This window comes from Rhinopithecus roxellana, chromosome 7 (assembly GCF_007565055.1).
Source record: "Rhinopithecus roxellana isolate Shanxi Qingling chromosome 7, ASM756505v1, whole genome shotgun sequence".
Taxonomy (NCBI): domain Eukaryota; kingdom Metazoa; phylum Chordata; class Mammalia; order Primates; family Cercopithecidae; genus Rhinopithecus; species Rhinopithecus roxellana.
The window spans coordinates 77213223-77230570 of record NC_044555.1 but is presented as its reverse complement, the minus strand read 5'-3'; the positions used below and the strand labels follow the sequence as shown (position 1 = coordinate 77230570).

Below are 17348 nucleotides of genomic sequence, written 5' to 3'. Positions count from 1 at the left end.
GGAGACTGAGATAGGAGAATTGCTTGAACCCAGGAGATGGAGGTTGCAGTGAGCCAACACAGTGCCACTGCACTCCAGTGTCAGTGACAGAGTGAGACTCTGTCTAAAAAAAAAAAAAACCCAAAAACAAAACAAAACAAAAAACAAACAAGGTGAAAACCTAGTGGTAACAACTGAATTTGGTGTGGGAAGGTTGGCCAACACAGTGGGAATGTCAGCATTGTGCTTCTGTGGGGCCCAAATTGTCCTCAGAATAGTAATAATAATGAGTAGACACTGAACTAAATAGTAGACATCAACCTGCTAGAAATCATATTGTGGATATTGGTCACAGGTGCTACTATAATGAGTGCTGTTTAGAAACCAGTTTTAAGTTTTGCTTGGAATTTATGTTGTGCTTGAGTGTTTTATAACTTGTTTTTCAAAAAGTTAAATGGTGGATTGGGGAAAGAGGAATGGAGAGTGATTGCTAATGAGCACAGGGCTTCTTTTGGAGGTGATGAAAAAGTTCTGGAATTTGTGTGATGGTTGCACAACTTTGTGAGCATAATAAAAATCCCTGAATTTGAATTTGAATCATACTTTTAGCTAATGTTTTAATTATCATTTTATGTTCTATTAATCAGATCAAAATCTTGTTTCACTTGATTTTTAGATTTTTTTCATTTTATTGTTATTTTTGAATAATTCTTTGATTTACTTGGTTCAAAAAGCAAAATACATGAAACATTATTCCTCAAGAAGTTTTACTCCTATGAATATTTATTCTTATTTTCCACCTTTTCTTTCCAAAAGGTAGTGTTCTCTCTATATATGCAAATATTGTTCAGTGCCTTGGATTTTTCACTCAACAATATGACCTGGACATCTTCCCACATTGGAACTTAGAGAACTTCCTAGTCCTTGGATTTGCAGTTGCATGGTATTCCACTAGTGGAAGTAAGACAACTTATTGAATCAGTCCCCTGGATCATCTGATTTTTAAAATATGAAGATATACTTAAATAGAATTTTAAAATGTCAGTGGATAAAGGATACTCACTCAACTTACATGTACATCTGGTTTGAAATATTTTGGCTTATGGAATGATCAGAGAAAAGGAATTTGTTATTTATAGGCTCCAAAATAATAATTTATAGAAGAAATCCTATAAAAACTAATTTTGAATCAAAATGCATAGCAATTATAGAAAAGAAAAAATCAATGTGCATAGAGCAATTATGTTCTAATATTTTAAATGAGGATATGTTTCTTATTAAAGTTTATTAAAGCTCAAATTATGTAATGGTGGCTATTCTGTAACTTTACATTTAAAAGTAAAATAACTAAAGCCTTTTGTGATAGCAAATTAATTTTTTGAAATTTTATTCATTTATCCTTGGTTGATGTCAAGATTTCAAAAACAAAAGCAACATACTTTCATTGATTGTAGCAAAGCAGAAACATAATTAAATATCAGATTAAAACTCAAACTATGAAAAATTATCTAATGTTTTCCTTTCACATTTATTAGGAAAACAATCAAAAGCCTTTTCTGATATAAAATTTATTTTTTGAAGTCTTACTCAAAGGAATCCTAGATTAATCACAGATTTTAAAATCCGCCTATTCGTGCCTGGGGCTGAGGTCCTCCCTCGCCTAGGCAGAGGTGGGAGCTTAGTGGGGCTGCTGCGGCCCTGCTTCCTCCTCCCCATTTCTATGCTCCTGGGACCATGTCTGCACTGGTGGGTGCTAGAGCCAGGAGAGACTTTTGAGATAATGTATAATCTCCTCATTTTACGTATGAGGAAACTGGGGCTTAGGGAAGAAAATGAAGTTGTCCAGGGTCACTCAACTAGTGGTAATGCCAGAACCAAGGTGAAGATGTTTGGAGGTGTCGGGGCTGTGGGGACCACATTGCTCCAAGCCAACGATGATACAGGACTGTCAATGAAGCCTGGCACAGCTGTTGCTTCCGGTTTTCAGAATGCCAGGATTCCCTCACCAGGTGGTACTACGAGAAGGATGGGAAGCTCTACTGTCACAGGACTACTGGGAGACATTTGGGGAGTTCTGTCATGGGTGCTCACTGCTGATGACAGGGCCCATTATAGTGACTGGAGATGTTACAGTAGGTGGTTAATCAGACATGAGCAGGGCAAGAGAGGGCTCCTCCACACCAGGAATGTCAGGCGACCATTAGGTGATGGTCAGGCAGTTGTTAACCATCTCTCTAAAATAATAATTGGTTCCGGCTCATACCAGGGAAAGGCAGTCTCCCAACACATTAAAAAAAAAAAAAAAAAAAAAAAATCCCTGAAACTGGTGATCAGCAGCTTCCTGATAAGATCTCAGGAGCAGGGTGAGTGGGCTCAAGCATGTGCACTAAGAGGTAAAATGGTGGAGTTTAACTGGTCTATGGCCTTCCTCTAGGAATGCTCAACTGGTAAGGGGAAAGCACCTCAAGTGAGCATATGCACAACTTCAGTAAACACACTGTGCATGCAGCCCCTCCCAAGTGCTAGCAGGCCATTGCACATGCAGACAGCCCACCCCAAGGGAAGAATCAGGGGAGATAAGATGCAGACTCCAGAAGAATGCCAACATATAAAACCCCAAGTCAAAGGTCAAACTGCACACTTGATCTCTGAAGTCTCCTGCTTGGCCCTCTTCCAAGTGTGCTTTACTTCCTTTCATTCCTGCTCTAAAGCTTTTTAATAAACTTTCTTTCCTGCTCTGAAACTTGCCTTGGTCTCTCACTGTCTTATGCCCCTCAGTGAAATTATTTCTTCTGAGGAGGCAAGAATTGAGGTTGCTGCAGACCCATGCAGATTCGCTGCTGCGAATAGGGAGTTCAAGTACCATCCAGAATGCTTTGCCTGTATGAGCTATAAGGTGACCATTGAGGATGGGGATGCATATGCCCTGGTGCTGCATGTCACCCTATACTGTGGAAAGTACCACAATGAGGTGGTGCTGGCACCCGTATTTGAGAGACTCTCCACAGAGTCCATTCAGGACCAGCTGCCCTACTCTGTCATGCTCGTGTCCATGCTGGCCACCACAGAGGGCAGGCAGAGCTTCTCCGTGTCCGTGGAGAATGCCTGCTCCAACTACATTACCACCATGCAAGTAAAAGAGGTCAAACAGATGCACATCAGTCCCAACAGCCACAATGCCATCCACCCCAGGGACCACATCCTGGAGATCAGTGGAACCCCCATCCACACACTCCAAGTAGAGGAGTTGGAGGATGCAATTAGCCAGATGAGCCAGACACTTCTGCTGTTGATTGAACATGACCCCGTCTCCCGGTGCCCAGCCCAGCTGCGTCTGGATGCCTGGCTCTCTCCTCACATGCAGAATGCTGGACACCCTCACGCCCTCAGCACCCTGGATACCAAGGATAATCCAGAGGGGATGCTGAGAAGATGCTCCCTGAGACTCAGTAACAGCATCTCCAAGTCCCCTAGCCCTAGCTCCACAAAGGAGCCCCTACTGCTCAGCTGTGACGTCAGCCACTGGGAATCCCTTTGTTGTTCCAGCACTTATTCAAAGCAGATCTTCCGGTCTTGTGACCTGATCCACGAGGCGGTCCTGGGGAAGGGCTTCTTCGGGCAGGCTATCAAAGTGACACACAAAGCCACAGGCAAAGTGGTGGTCATGAAGGAGTTAATGCGATGTGATGAGGAGAACCAGAAGACTTTTCTGACTGAAGTGAAAGTGTCGTGAAGCCTGGACCACCTCATTGTGCTCAAGTTCATTGGCGTGCTGTACAAGGACAAGAAGCTGAACTTGCTGAGGGGACATTGATGGGGGCACGCTGAAGGACTTTCTGCAAAGTGTGAACCCATTCCCCTGGCAGCAGGAAGTCAGCTTGGCCAAAGGCATCACCTCCAGAATGGCCACCAGCAAGAAATGTAACTTGCACAATAACAACTTCAAGAAGTGCTACACGGTGGTAGGAAACCTCTACTGGGTGACACCTGAGATGCTAAATAGAAAGAGCTATGATGAAATGTGGATGTCTTCTCTTTTGGGATCATTCTCTGCAAGACCATTGGGCAGATGTATGCAGATCCTGATTTCCTTCCCCAAACACTGGACTTTGGCCTCAGCATGATGCTTTTCTGGGAGAAGTTTGTCCCCACAGACTGCCCTCCAGCCTTCTTCCCCTGGCCATGATCTACTGCAGACTGGAGCCCAAGAGCAGACTGGCAGTCTCAAAACTGGAGGACTCCCTGTACCTGGTGGAGCTGGGCATCCCGCTGCCTGTAGGGCTGGAGGAGTTGGGCCACACTATGGCCTGATCCAAGACTCACCCCACTAGCCCTGGCCCAGCTCCCTGCAGGGGGGTGTTCCACAGCCAGCATTGCTCTTCTGTACCCCATCCGTGCTGTGAGCAGGGTTTTTCGGGCTGCGTGTGGCTTGGCAGCTCATTTAGAAGCAGAACAAGCCGGCAGGGTGCCGTGGCTCACACCTGTAATCCCAGCACTTTGGGAGGCCAAGGCATGTGAATCACCTGAGTTCAGGAGTTCGAGACTACCCTGACCAGTATGGAGAAACCCCCATCTCTACTAAAAATACAAAAAATTAGCCAGGCGTGGTGACACACGCCTGTAATCTCAGCTACTCAGGAGGCCGAAGCAGGACAATTGCTTGAACCCGGGAGGCAGAGGTTGCGGTGAGCCGAGATTGCACCATTGCACTCCAGCCTGGGCAACAAGAACAAAACTCCACCTCAAAACAAAAACAAAAAAGAAGCAGAACAAGCCATCTCTTTTATCTCCCCAGGAGACGAGTGGATGCACCACCAGGAAAATGTATCTCCATAGGTTTGAGGGCCTGGTTACTCTCCGCAAATCCAGCACTCACCTGAAAGCTGTGAAGAAGACAAAAAAAAAAAAAAAAAAAAAAAAAAAAAAGCCTGGCCTTTGGGCCAGGAGGAAATTTGTTACTCAGATCCACCCAGGAGCTTCCAGGTCATGCTGATTAGTGTAAGAGATTACACTTGCTAGGCAGGATCCCAGGGTGAACCTGCCTGTGAACTCTGAAGTCTGTAGTCCAACTGGGTGCAGGAGGACTTCAAGTGGAAGTGTCGACGAAGGAAAGACTGGTGGCCAGAAGGCACTCAAAGGGTGTGAAAAGACAGTGGTGCTCCCCACTTCCATTCCAGGTCCTGCTCTTCCTGGAGCAGAGCTTGAGGGAGTAGGTTTTGAAGAGTCTTGGTGTATGGCACAACTGGCCAGGAGTCAGGAAAAGGACTGGCTTCTGTTCACCTGCCGGAGGGTGACACTAGCCAGCCAGGCACAACATCCATGTGAGGGGACGCTTCTACCTCATGTTTTCAAACCTAATTACCAGAGACTGGCTGAGAACTTATGGACAACAACCTGTGTGTTTGCAACAAACAGTCACTTTCAAGCAGAGGAAGAGGCTGGGGGACTAGAAAGAAAGAGGCTCTGCCCTCTGGAAAGCCCAGATCCTAGCTTTTGCTACTCATACCCTGGTGGACTCCTCAGTCAGAAGCCTAAGACATTTTGCCTAGAGCTAGATGGGTTCTGGAGGACAGTGTGGCTTGTCACAGGCCTAGGGGCTCAGGTAGGGGAGTGGGACTCTCAGCAATCTCTTGGCCTTGGCCTTGTGGCAGCCACTGTTCACCCTTCAACATGCCTGGTTTAGGCAGCAGCTTGGGCTAGGAAGAGGTGGTGACAGAGTCCCAAAGCTGAGATGCTGAGAGAGATACCTCCCCAAGTTGGGCCAGCTGACTTCTACTTCCCGCATTAGCTGTCCCACCTCACTAGCTCCTGGCTGCAGCTGTCTGAGCCACAGCTGCGGGTACTGGAAAGCCCTGAGGTGGCCCTCCACCTTGGCTACCAGAGCTGCAGGGACTCTTTGGCTCAACTAGATTTGCATCCTCCTAACTGTGAGCTTACACCATATTTAACAAATTGAGAATAGGTTTGGGGTATTAATGCAATGTGTGGTTGTTGTATTGGAGTGGTGTCTGTGGCGCGGGAGTGATCCAGGAAAGTGGTTGCTGTTAATATTATCTTGTCATTACATCTATTGGGTGGTATGTGAAATGTCGTACATAGACTTGATGAACTGTGGGATCAAATGTCGTCTCTGGCCAGAGTTTCCTTTATATACAGACTATACTTACATGTGAAGTTTGCAAGCTTGCTGTAGGGTTAAGCCTGGACTCCCAGCAGCAGCTCAGTTTAGTATTGTGTGGCTGGTTGTGCCTCAGCTGTCCCCAATAAGTGTGGGAGTGGTGGGCCTGAACTGGGTCATTGATCAGATGCAGTAAATTAAGCAGTTAGTATAACAAGCAATTTTTTTAAATCCAGGATTTTTTAAACAAGGGGAACAGTTTTGCATGCATTTGTGCATTGCAGTGAGGATGAGATATACACGTCAACTTTTGAAAACAAGCCAAGAGATTATAAATCAGCATATGAGACTCTTTCTATTCCTCTTATTAAAAATACTGACTTTGTGATCATTTACACATTTAGAAATTGTATCCTGCTGTGCAGAAAAGGACAAAATGTGGGGGCAAGCATTAAATTAGACAATATGCCAGGAAGAACAATCAGTTATTTGTTAGGTACCTATTAATTATTTGTCCAAGCGAAAACTGGTTTCTGAGACTGTTATCTGTAATAAAATACATTTCCCAATGAGGCAGTGAGGGAGATGATCATAGGTGAATCTTTGCCAATCCTGTGTCTGTTCATTGTTTTGCATGTATTATACCCTGGGAGGTCTTGAGGACCAAACATGGAATGTATGACTTTTAAAATATGTCTGGCCAGGCACGGTGGCACATGCCTGTAATTCCAGCACTTTGGGAGGCTCAGGCGGGCAGATGACTTGAGGTCAGGAGTTTGAGACCAGCCTGGCCCACATGGTGAAACCCCATCTCTCCTGAAAATACAAAAATTAGCCGGGCGTGGTGGTGGATGCCTGTAATCCCAGTTACTCAGGAGGCTGAGGAAGGAGAATTACTTGAACCTGGGAGGCAGAGGTTGCAGTGAGCTGACATTGCGCCACTGCACTCCAGCCTAGGTGACAGAGTGAGACTCTGTCTCAAAAAATACACAAAAATTCAATATGTCTGGTGATAATTTAAAATATCAAAATCATCCCATTTGAAAATCAAGCATGATTTTTCAAGGAAATTAATTTTGCTACTTTTCCATTCATGGCACAGGGAGTTGTTTTTGAGAAGTGTTTATTCTTCAACTTGCCCCTTGAAAGTAAATTTATTTTCTTTCCCCGGTCTATAGGGCAACACCAATCATAAGACAATTCCTCTTTTATTGCTCTCTTAACATTCTCCAGCTCACAGGAAACTTCCTCTTCAGGCTTTTATCACTGTACTTCTAAGTGTCGATTAGTGAATTCTATCTGTTATTCCATTAATGTCTTTTAAAAGTCTATTATATGAAAATCCCTGTGCAACTTGTTATTTGAGAAGCAAAGGCAAAAAAAAAAAAAAAAAAAAAAAAGTAACTTAGTGTATATAGTATGACAAAATAGAAACACACAAAAATGTAAATAACAAATCTATAATATGAAATACAGCAATATGAGAGGAGAAGGATAATGCAAGCAGATCATAGTTGATTTCTGGGCACATAGGGTCTCCAGACACCAAAGGGGTGCAGACAACAAAGTGCACATGGATGGAGTAATTTGTGTGGCTTCAAAGGAGGGGAAGACCTCAACAGGCCATGGGACAGCATTTGGGTGGGCAGAAGGAAGAAGATCAGCACTCACTAAGAAACCTTGGCAGTGAAGAAGTCCCCCTATTTAGGAATCAATGACAAGGTGAATGTGGCTGGCATCAAAAACTAAAGGAGAAGACTAGCAAGCCTGGAAAACTGAAGTTGGATTCAGCCCATAGAAGGTCTTGCATGTGAGAATAAGGAAGAATTTGGAGTTTACTTTCTTTCTGTTAGATGATTTATTCATCACCAAGTGTTTATGGAGTACCAGGAACAGTCCCAGGAACTGATAATGCAGTGATGATTAAGACACTCAAAGTCCCTGCAGCTCTGGAACCTTCATTGTAGAAGGGAGGAAGACAGAAAATAAACCGGAAAACAAATTACCAAGATCATTCAGGCCGGGTGTGGTGACTCATGCCTGTAATCCAAGCACTTTGGGAGGCCAAGGCAGGAGGATGGCTTGAGTTCAGGAGTTGGAGACTAGCCTGGGCAATATAATTACCCATAGAGACCCCATCTCTATGAAAAATTAAAAAAAAAAAAAAAAAAGCTAGCCCACTGTGGTGGCACACAGTTGTAGTCCCAGCTACTTGGGAGGTTGAGGTGGGAGGATCCCTTGAGCCTAGGAGGTAGAGGCTGCAGTGAGCAGAGATCATGTCACTACACTCCAGCCTGGGCAATAGAGCAAGTCTCTGTCTTAAATAAATAAATAAATAAATAAAAATAAGATCAAGATAATAACAATTGTGGTAAATATAATGAAATAAGATCGTGAGAAAGATGATGACTGGGGCTAGGGATAAATTTTTATTTATAATTTTAATTTTAATTTTAATTTTTTGAGACAGAGTCTTGCTCTGTCACCCAGGCTGGAGTGCAGTGGTGTGATCTGGGTCACTGCAACCTCCGCCTCCCGGGGATTCAAGCGATTCTCCTGCCTCAGGCTCCCAAGTAGCTAGGACTACAGGCATGCACCACTGTACTCAGCTAATTTTTGGAATTTTAGTGGAGATGGGGTTTCACCATGTTGGCCACGCTGGTCTCAAACTCCTGGCCTCAAATGATCTGCCTGCCTTGGCCTCCCAAAGTGCTGGGATTACAGGCATGAGCCACTGTGCCTGGCCTGATCATTTTTTCAAAGCAAGGAAATAACACTATCAAAACAAAGATTTAGAAAGTTACATTTCTTTTTGCTTAATAAACACTCATGCACTAGAGAAAGAACAGGCTTTTGGCTTCCTCTCTTCTTACTTTTATAAAACATTTATTGAGTGGTGCTTTTCTGGGGACAACTCTTTAACTTAGTTTTCTAAATTAATTAGGGGGATCTCTAAGAATATAAAGTTTTGATCCAAATAGAAAAGTGAGAAGTCCGAGACAAGTTAGCACCTACCCAGTGTAGGTCGGCAAGTTTCTCTTTTGGCTTTTGCTAATGATGGTGTTGCTGAAGGAGCCAGGTTTTTCAGAAAAAGGCAGGGAATGTTGGGTCTGCCCTTGATCCATACAGTGTCAGTGACTGTCCACTACAACTGGATCCAGATGTTCCCTCACGATCACTTCCACTGAAAATTATCATTCTTAAATAAAGGAAAAATAGAAATATGCCCTAATATTTATTAATTAATGCCCTAATTATTTAATAATTAATTAATCCATGTTTTCACAGGTTATATGAATCACCACCATTTTAGGCAGTTCAGATTTGCCCAATTGAGGCCTCCTAACCAGATGTGCTATGCTAAGCCAACAACAGTCAGCAGAACTGCCTATGAATATGAACAAAAATGAGTGTTTCAGATAAGAAATGATCTCCCAGACTTCATGCCAGAAAACAACTGTGTGAGTTTAGAGTTCTGGCTGGGGATTTCTGAAGCAAGCCAATTTCATAATGTTGTTGGTTGCTTCTTTATCCTTAACAGCTTTATTTTTTCATCTGAATTAAGTATGTGCCTGTAATTTGCCATTCAAAATGTAAACTCCCTTCTCCTGCATGTTTTCCCATCTTGTTTTCTTCCCGCCCCCACCAGGACTTTGATCTCCCTAATCTCCTAAATTCCTCCCAGAGATACAGACTTTAGCAGTTCATTCTCTTGGTCCTTCACCATTAAAGCATAGCTTCCCTCCCTTCAAAAGTCTTATTCACTTTCCACCTTCTTTCAACATATAGCCAGAAAGTCCATGTAGTAGAGCAGAAAGAGGTGGGCTTTGAAGTCAGCAAGACCTGGGTTTGAAAAGCAGCTCTCCCTGAATGGCTCTGGGAATCACTTCATGTTTTAAAGCCCCACTTCCTCACCTATGCAGTGTGCTTGATGGACAAAGTAAATGCTTACCATATCTGAGGTTTAAAGGAAATAATTAATATAAACTACAGCTAATACATATATGTATAAGTGCCTGCCATATAGAAGGTGATATACAAGCAAATGTTTGAAATTGAGCCCCCTGTTTCCCCCTTTTTTCCAGTAATTGCATGTTTGGAAAATTACTGTTATTCTATATATGTGTACATAGAGTGTATTTTTCTCTGTTTCCATAATGTTTTAGAACTATGATTTTCAAATTTTAACATGCATGCAAATCACTTGGTGATCTCATTTTTTCTGATTCAGGGAGTCTAAGTTTGGGCCTGAGATTCTGCATTTCTAACAAGCTCCCAGGTGACATTGAGGCTGCTGGTTCAAGGACCATGCTTTAAATGGCAATGTCGTAGAAGGAAAGTTCACAAATGTGGTGTTAGGAATGTATTCAGCTGCATGTAACAGAACACCAGCTAACAGTGTCTTGTCAGGATTTGTTCTCACGCATTAAGAATCTAGAGGAGGTAGATGGCTACTAGCATTGGTTTTGTGTGGCGCCATGATATCAAGCCTAGCATGACTGTGATACTCTTGCTTTTCCCTCAGGCTTGTTGGTGAATGGCCATAAAACTGGATGCTAGAGTTTCAGACTTCATGTTCACATTTCAAGGTAGTGAGAAGAGACATATCCCATGCCAGCTGTTCACTTCTCTCAGGAGAGCAAAAGTTTTTCAGAACCTCCTGAAACCTTTGGCTTATGTTATAATGATCATCTTAGTGTCACATGGCCAATCCACACTCCAAGATAGAGAAAGTGAGCCTTCTGAAAAGAAACAGTGAGTACTGAATAGGCAACTAGCAGAGACTACTGTATTTAGGTTCCTCCTACCTTTGTTAAATAACTTCTATATAACTTTCCTCTGATACGTGATCTTTTCATACATACTCAGAAGATACTTGGTAACCCTTTGAAGGTTTACTTAGCTGCCCCAGTAGAGGAATTGCTTTTCTCAGCTCTTATATATCACACAAGTCTAATATGATATTTATTAATACACAAAGTATAATTGTGAGTTTCTTTCAATTCCTTAAGAAAATGCTCAGATTCTTACTGAACACAGACCACGTCACTCACTTAAATAATTTGGGCTCAACTTAAATACTTTAATTTATATTCAAATTAGCTCTCAGTGAAGGAATTAGATGTCAAGAATAATAGGTCAAAGGGAACATGGGAATGTTAATCCCCTGTCTATAAATAGAAGACTAGTGATACACAGATCAAAATTAAGTTCAAACAGCATGCCTAAAATAGACATTTGCAAATGATGCTTCTAAGGAGGAATTATTTGAGTGAAAATAACTCTAGCTCCTGTTTTAAGAAATCTTGGATGTTACAATAATGTAACTCATGGCAAATAAATTAGTGGATGTCAAATAAAATTATTGTGCAAATAATAATTCATAACACGAAAAAGAAAAGCAGATTTACTTTGTAAGCAAGTTGAACACTCTACGAAAATGGGGAAGAGAAACAAAATTCATACCTCATAGTGTCAAATTAGAGGTCAATAATAAAATCAGATTTCAATTATTTGAGACTATATTGACATTTCCACCAACTTTATGAATCAGTCAGTTAATATACATGGGAACTTTAGTCTATTAGAGGCTATAAACAAAAATATTAAGTCAACATAATTACTCTTGTGCCCCAGGGATGGTATGAATCCCCCATCCTGCAAAAAAGACATTTCCAGAGTTGATGTGCAAAGACATGACTTTGATTTTAAAGCCTTTTTCAGCTGTTTGACTTCAGACTATTCCTTTGCCCTGATGGCAATGTTGACCACGTATAATTGCTCTGATGATTAAGTGAGAGGATGTAGGGAAGGTGTCAGGCATGTAGTAGGCTCTCAAAAACTTCTTTCTTTCATGTTCTTTACCATTTAGGGAGCTCACGCTCTGTTTTCTGTTGTTGCTTGGTTTTCCGATATTAGAATATTAGAAAGGTGCTTGGAGAGAAAGCATACTAGGGAAGACCATAATATCTTAACAAGATGATTCCATTACTTTAAAGGATTGTTAAGTCCTCAGGATATCTAAGATAAAGACTAAAATGACATCTAAAGGCAAATGTAAATTATTTGACAATTTTCCACTGTTTCACCATTTGGAAGTCTCAACCTTTAGCAAACATTGTGTGGTACAGATTATTAAGAACTGATGAATTCCATAGACCAGATTAGGCTTAATAATAGCTTGTTTTGCTTCATACTTTAAGTAACTTTTTTAAAAAAATCACATCAATTAGTGTCTGAATTTAAGAAGTCTTACAGCAGACAGAACTTGGGCAGCAAAGATCATTTCCAATGAAAGTGGGTATACCAACACTGCAGAAATGAGAAGCAACTTCCTACTTGATGTTTTGGTTCCAAAATGGCACATTCACTATTATAGCAATATCACATTAGACTGATTTCTTCTTCCACAATATAGTGATCATATTTGCTAATTGTTCCTAAGGTTATAAAAGTAATTGGTTATATTCCTGATGCAGGATCAGAGGAGGCAGGAAATGGAGGTAGGAGATGCCCATTAAGCGCTGTGAGCATGTGATCAAGGCTTTGGTGCTTTTCAGGGACTTAAAAATCTTCAAGACTTGAAATCAAATTTATGGGCTTAAAAATACAAAGCGAGGAGGGGGCGGAGCAAGATGGCCGTATAGGAACAGCTCCAGTCTCCAACTCCCAGCGCGAGCCACACAGAAGACCGGTGATTTCTGCATTTTCAACTGAGGTACTGGGGTCATCTCACTAGGGAGTGCCGGACAATCGGTGCTGGTCAGCTGCTGCAGCCTGACCAGCGAGAGCTGAAGCAGGGCGAGGCATCGCCTCACCTGGAAGCGCAAGGGGGAAGGGGATCCGTTTTCCTAGCCAGGGGAACTGAGACACACAACACCTGGAAAATCGGGTAACTCCCACCCCAATACTGCGCTGTAAGCATACAGGCACACCAGGAGAATATATCCCAATCCGGGCCGGGAGGGTCCCACGCCCACGAAGCCTCCCTCACTGCTAACACAGCAGTCTGCCGCGATCTATCCGCAAGGCAGCAGCGAGGCTGGGGGAGGGGCGCCCGCCATTGCTGAGGCTTAAGTAGGTAAACAAAGCCGCTGGGAAGCTCGAACTGGGTGGAGCTCACAGCAGCTCAAGGAAGCCTGCCTGTCTCTGTAGTCTCCACCTCTGGGGACAGTGCACAGCTGAAGACCAACAGGGGAAGTAGCGGGAGCCGGTGCAGACGCGAACGACTCTGTCTGACAGCTTTGGGGAGAGCCGTGGATCTCCCAACGCGGAGGTTGAGATCTGAGAACGGACAGACTGCCTGCTCAGGTGTGTCTCTGACCCCTGAGTAGCCTAGCTGGGAGAAATCCCCCACTAGGGGCAGTCTGACACCCCACACCTCACAGGGTGGAGTACACCCCTGAGAGGAAACTTCCAAAGGAAGAATCAGACAGGTACACTCGCTGTTCAGCAATATTCTATCTTCGGCAACCTTTGCTGCTGATACCCAGGCAAACAGGGTCTGAAGTGGACCTCAAGCAATCTCCAACAGACCAACAGACAGTCCTTCTGACTGTCAGAAGGAAAACTATCAAACAGGAAGGACACCTATACCAAAACCCCATCAGTACGTCACCACCATCAAAGACCAGAGACAGATAAAACCACAAAGATGGGGAAGAAGCAGGGCAGAAAAGCTGGAAATTCAAAAAATAAGAGCGCATCTCCCCCTGCGAAGGAGCGCAGCCCATCGCCAGCAACGGATCAAAGCTGGTCAGAGAATGACTTGGACGAGAGGAGAGAAGAAGGCTTCAGTCCATCAAACTTCTCAGAGCTAAAGGAGGAATTACGTACCCAGCGCAAAGAAACTAAAAATCTTGAAAAAAGAGTGGAAGAATTGACAGCTAGACTAATTAATGCAGAGAAGATCATAAACGAAATGACAGAGATGAAAACCATGACACGAGAAATACGTGACAAATGCACAAGCTTCAGTAACCGACTCGATCAACTGGAAGAAAGAGTATCAGCGATTGAAGATCAAATGAATGAAATGAAGCGAGAAGAGAAACCAAAAGAAAAAAGAAGAAAAAGAAATGAGCAAAGCCTGCAAGAAGTATGGGATTACGTAAAAAGACCAAATCTACGTCTGATTGGGGTGCCTGAAAGTGAGGGGGAAAATGGAACCAAGTTGGAAAACACTCTTCAGGATATCATCCAGGAGAACTTCCCCAAACTAGTAGGGCAGGCCAGCATTCAAATTCAGGAAATACAGAGAACGCCACAAAGATACTCCTCCAGAAGAGCAACTCCAAGACACATCATTGCCAGATTCACCAAAGTTGAAATGAAGGAAAAAATCTTAAGGGCAGCCAGAGAGAAAGGTCGGGTAACCCACAAAGGGAAGCCCATCAGACTAACAGCAGATCTCTCGGCAGAAACTCTACAAGCCAGAAGAGAGTGGGGGCCAATATTCAACGTTCTTAAAGAAAAGGATTTTAAACCCAGAATTTCATATCCAGCCAAACTAAGTTTCATAAGTGAAGGAGAAATAAAATCCTTTACAGATAAGCAAATGCTTAGAGATTTTGTCACCACCAGGCCTGCCTTACAAGAGACCCTGAAGGAAGCCCTAAACATGGAAAGGAACAACCGGTACCAGCCATTGCAAAAACATACCAAAATGTAAAGACCATCGAGGCTAGGAAGAAACTGCATCGACTAACGAGCAAAATAACCAGTTAATATCATAATGGCAGGATCAAGTTCACACATAACAATATTAACCTTAAATGTTAATGGACTAAATGCTCCAATTAAAAGACACAGACTGGCAAACTGGATAAAGAGTCAAGACCCATCAGTCTGCTGTATTCAGGAGACCCATCTCACATGCAGAGACATACATAGGCTCAAAATAAAGGGATGGAGGAAGATCTACCAAGCAAATGGAGAACAAAAAAAAGCAGGGGTTGCAATCCTAGTCTCTGATAAAACAGACTTTAAACCATCAAAGATCAAAAGAGACAAAGAAGGCCATTACATAATGGTAAAGGGATCAATTCAACAGGAAGAGCTAACTATCCTAAATATATATGCACCCAATACAGGAGCACCCAGATTCATAAAGCAAGTCCTTAGAGACTTACAAAGAGACTTAGACTCCCATACAATAATAATGGGAGACTTCAACACTCCGCTGTCAACATTAGACAGATCAACGAGACAGAAAGTTAACAAGGATATCCAGGAATTGAACTCATCTCTGCACCAAGCGGACCTAATAGACATCTATAGAACTCTCCACCCCAAATCAACAGAATATACATTCTTCTCAGCACCACATCGCACTTATTCCAAAATTGACCACATAATTGGAAGTAAAGCACTCCTCAGCAAATGTAAAAGAACAGAAATTATAACAAACTGTCTCTCAGACCACAGTGCAATCAAACTAGAACTCAGGACTAAGAAACTCAATCAAAACCGCTCAACTACATGGAAACTGAACAACCTGCCCCTGAATGACTACTGGGTACATAACGAAATGAAAGCGGAAATAAAGATGTTCTTTGAAACCAATGAGAACAAAGATACAACATACCAGAATCTCTGGGACACATTTAAAGCAGTGTGTAGAGGGAAATTTATAGCACTAAATGCCCACAAGAGAAAGCAGGAAAGATCTAAAATTGACACTCTAACATCACAATTAAAAGAACTAGAGAGGCAAGAGCAAAGACATTCAAAAGCTAGCAGAAGGCAAGAAATAACTAAGATCAGAGCAGAACTGAAGGAGATAGAGACACAAAAAACCCTCCAAAAAATCAATGAATCCAGGAGTTGGTTTTTTTGAAAAGATCAACAAAATTGACAGACCGCTAGCAAGGCTAATAAAGAAGAAAAGAGAGAGGAATCAAATAGATGCAATAAAAAATGATAAAGGGGATATCACCACTGACCCCACAGAAATACAAACTACCATCAGAGAATACTATAAACGTCTCTACGCAAATCAACTAGGAAATCTAGAAGAAATGGATAAATTCCTGGACACTTACACTCTTCCAAGACTAAACCAGGAAGAAGTTGAATCCCTGAATAGACCAATAGCAGGCTCTGAAATTGAGGCAACAATTAATAGCCTACCCACCAAAAAAAGTCCAGGACCAGATGGATTCACAGCTGAATTCTACCAGAGGTACAAGGAGGAGCTGGTACCATTCCTTCTGAAACTATTCCAATCAATAGAAAAAGAGGGAATCCTCCCTAACTCATTTTATGAGGCCAACATCATCCTGATACCAAAGCCTGGCAGAGACACATCAAAAAAAGAGAATTTTAGACCAATATCCCTGATGAACATTGATGCAAAAATTCTCAATAAAATACTGGCAAACCGGATTCAGCAGCACATCAAAAAGCTTATCCACCATGATCAAGTGGGCTTCATCCCTGGGATGCAAGGCTGGTTCAACATTCGCAAATCAATAAACGTAATCCAGCATATAAACAGAACCAAAGACAAGAACCACATGATTGTCTCAATAGATGCAGAAAAGGCTTTTGACAAAATTCAACAGCCCTTCATGCTAAAAACGCTCAATAAATTCGGTATTGATGGAACGTACCTCAAAATAATAAGAGCTATTTACGACAAACCCACAGCTAATATCATACTGAATGGGCAAAAACTGGAAAAATTCCCTTCGAAAACTGGCACAAGACAGGGATGCCCTCTCTCACCACTCCTATTCAACATAGTGTTGGAAGTTCTGGCTAGGGCAATCAGGCAAGAGAAAGAAATCAAGGGTATCCAGTTAGGAAAAGAAGAAGTCAAATTGTCCCTGTTTGCAGATGACATGATTGTATATTTAGAAAACCCCATCGTCTCAGCCCAAAATCTCCTTAAGCTGATAAGCAACTTCAGCAAAGTCTCAGGATACAAAATTAATGTGCAAAAATCACAAGCATTCTTATACACCAGTAACAGACAAGCAGAGAGCCAAATCAGGAATGAACTTCCATTCACAATTGCTTCAAAGAGAATAAAATACCTAGGAATCCAACTTACAAGGGATGTAAAGGACCTCTTCAAGGAGAACTACAAACCACTGCTCAGTGAAATCAAAGAGGACACAAACAAATGGAAGAACATACCATGCTCATGGATAGGAAGAATCAATATCGTGAAAATGGCCATACTGCTCAAGGTTATTTATAGATTCAATGCCATCCCCATCAAGCTACCAATGAGTTTCTTCACAGA

General features: G+C 42.4%; 1 pseudogene; it reads left to right on the top strand.

The window, feature by feature from the left end:
* Nucleotides 1–1713: 1713 nt before the first annotated feature.
* LOC104654403 lies at nt 1714–4290 on the top strand (annotated as a pseudogene).
* Nucleotides 4291–17348: the final 13058 nt, after the last annotated feature.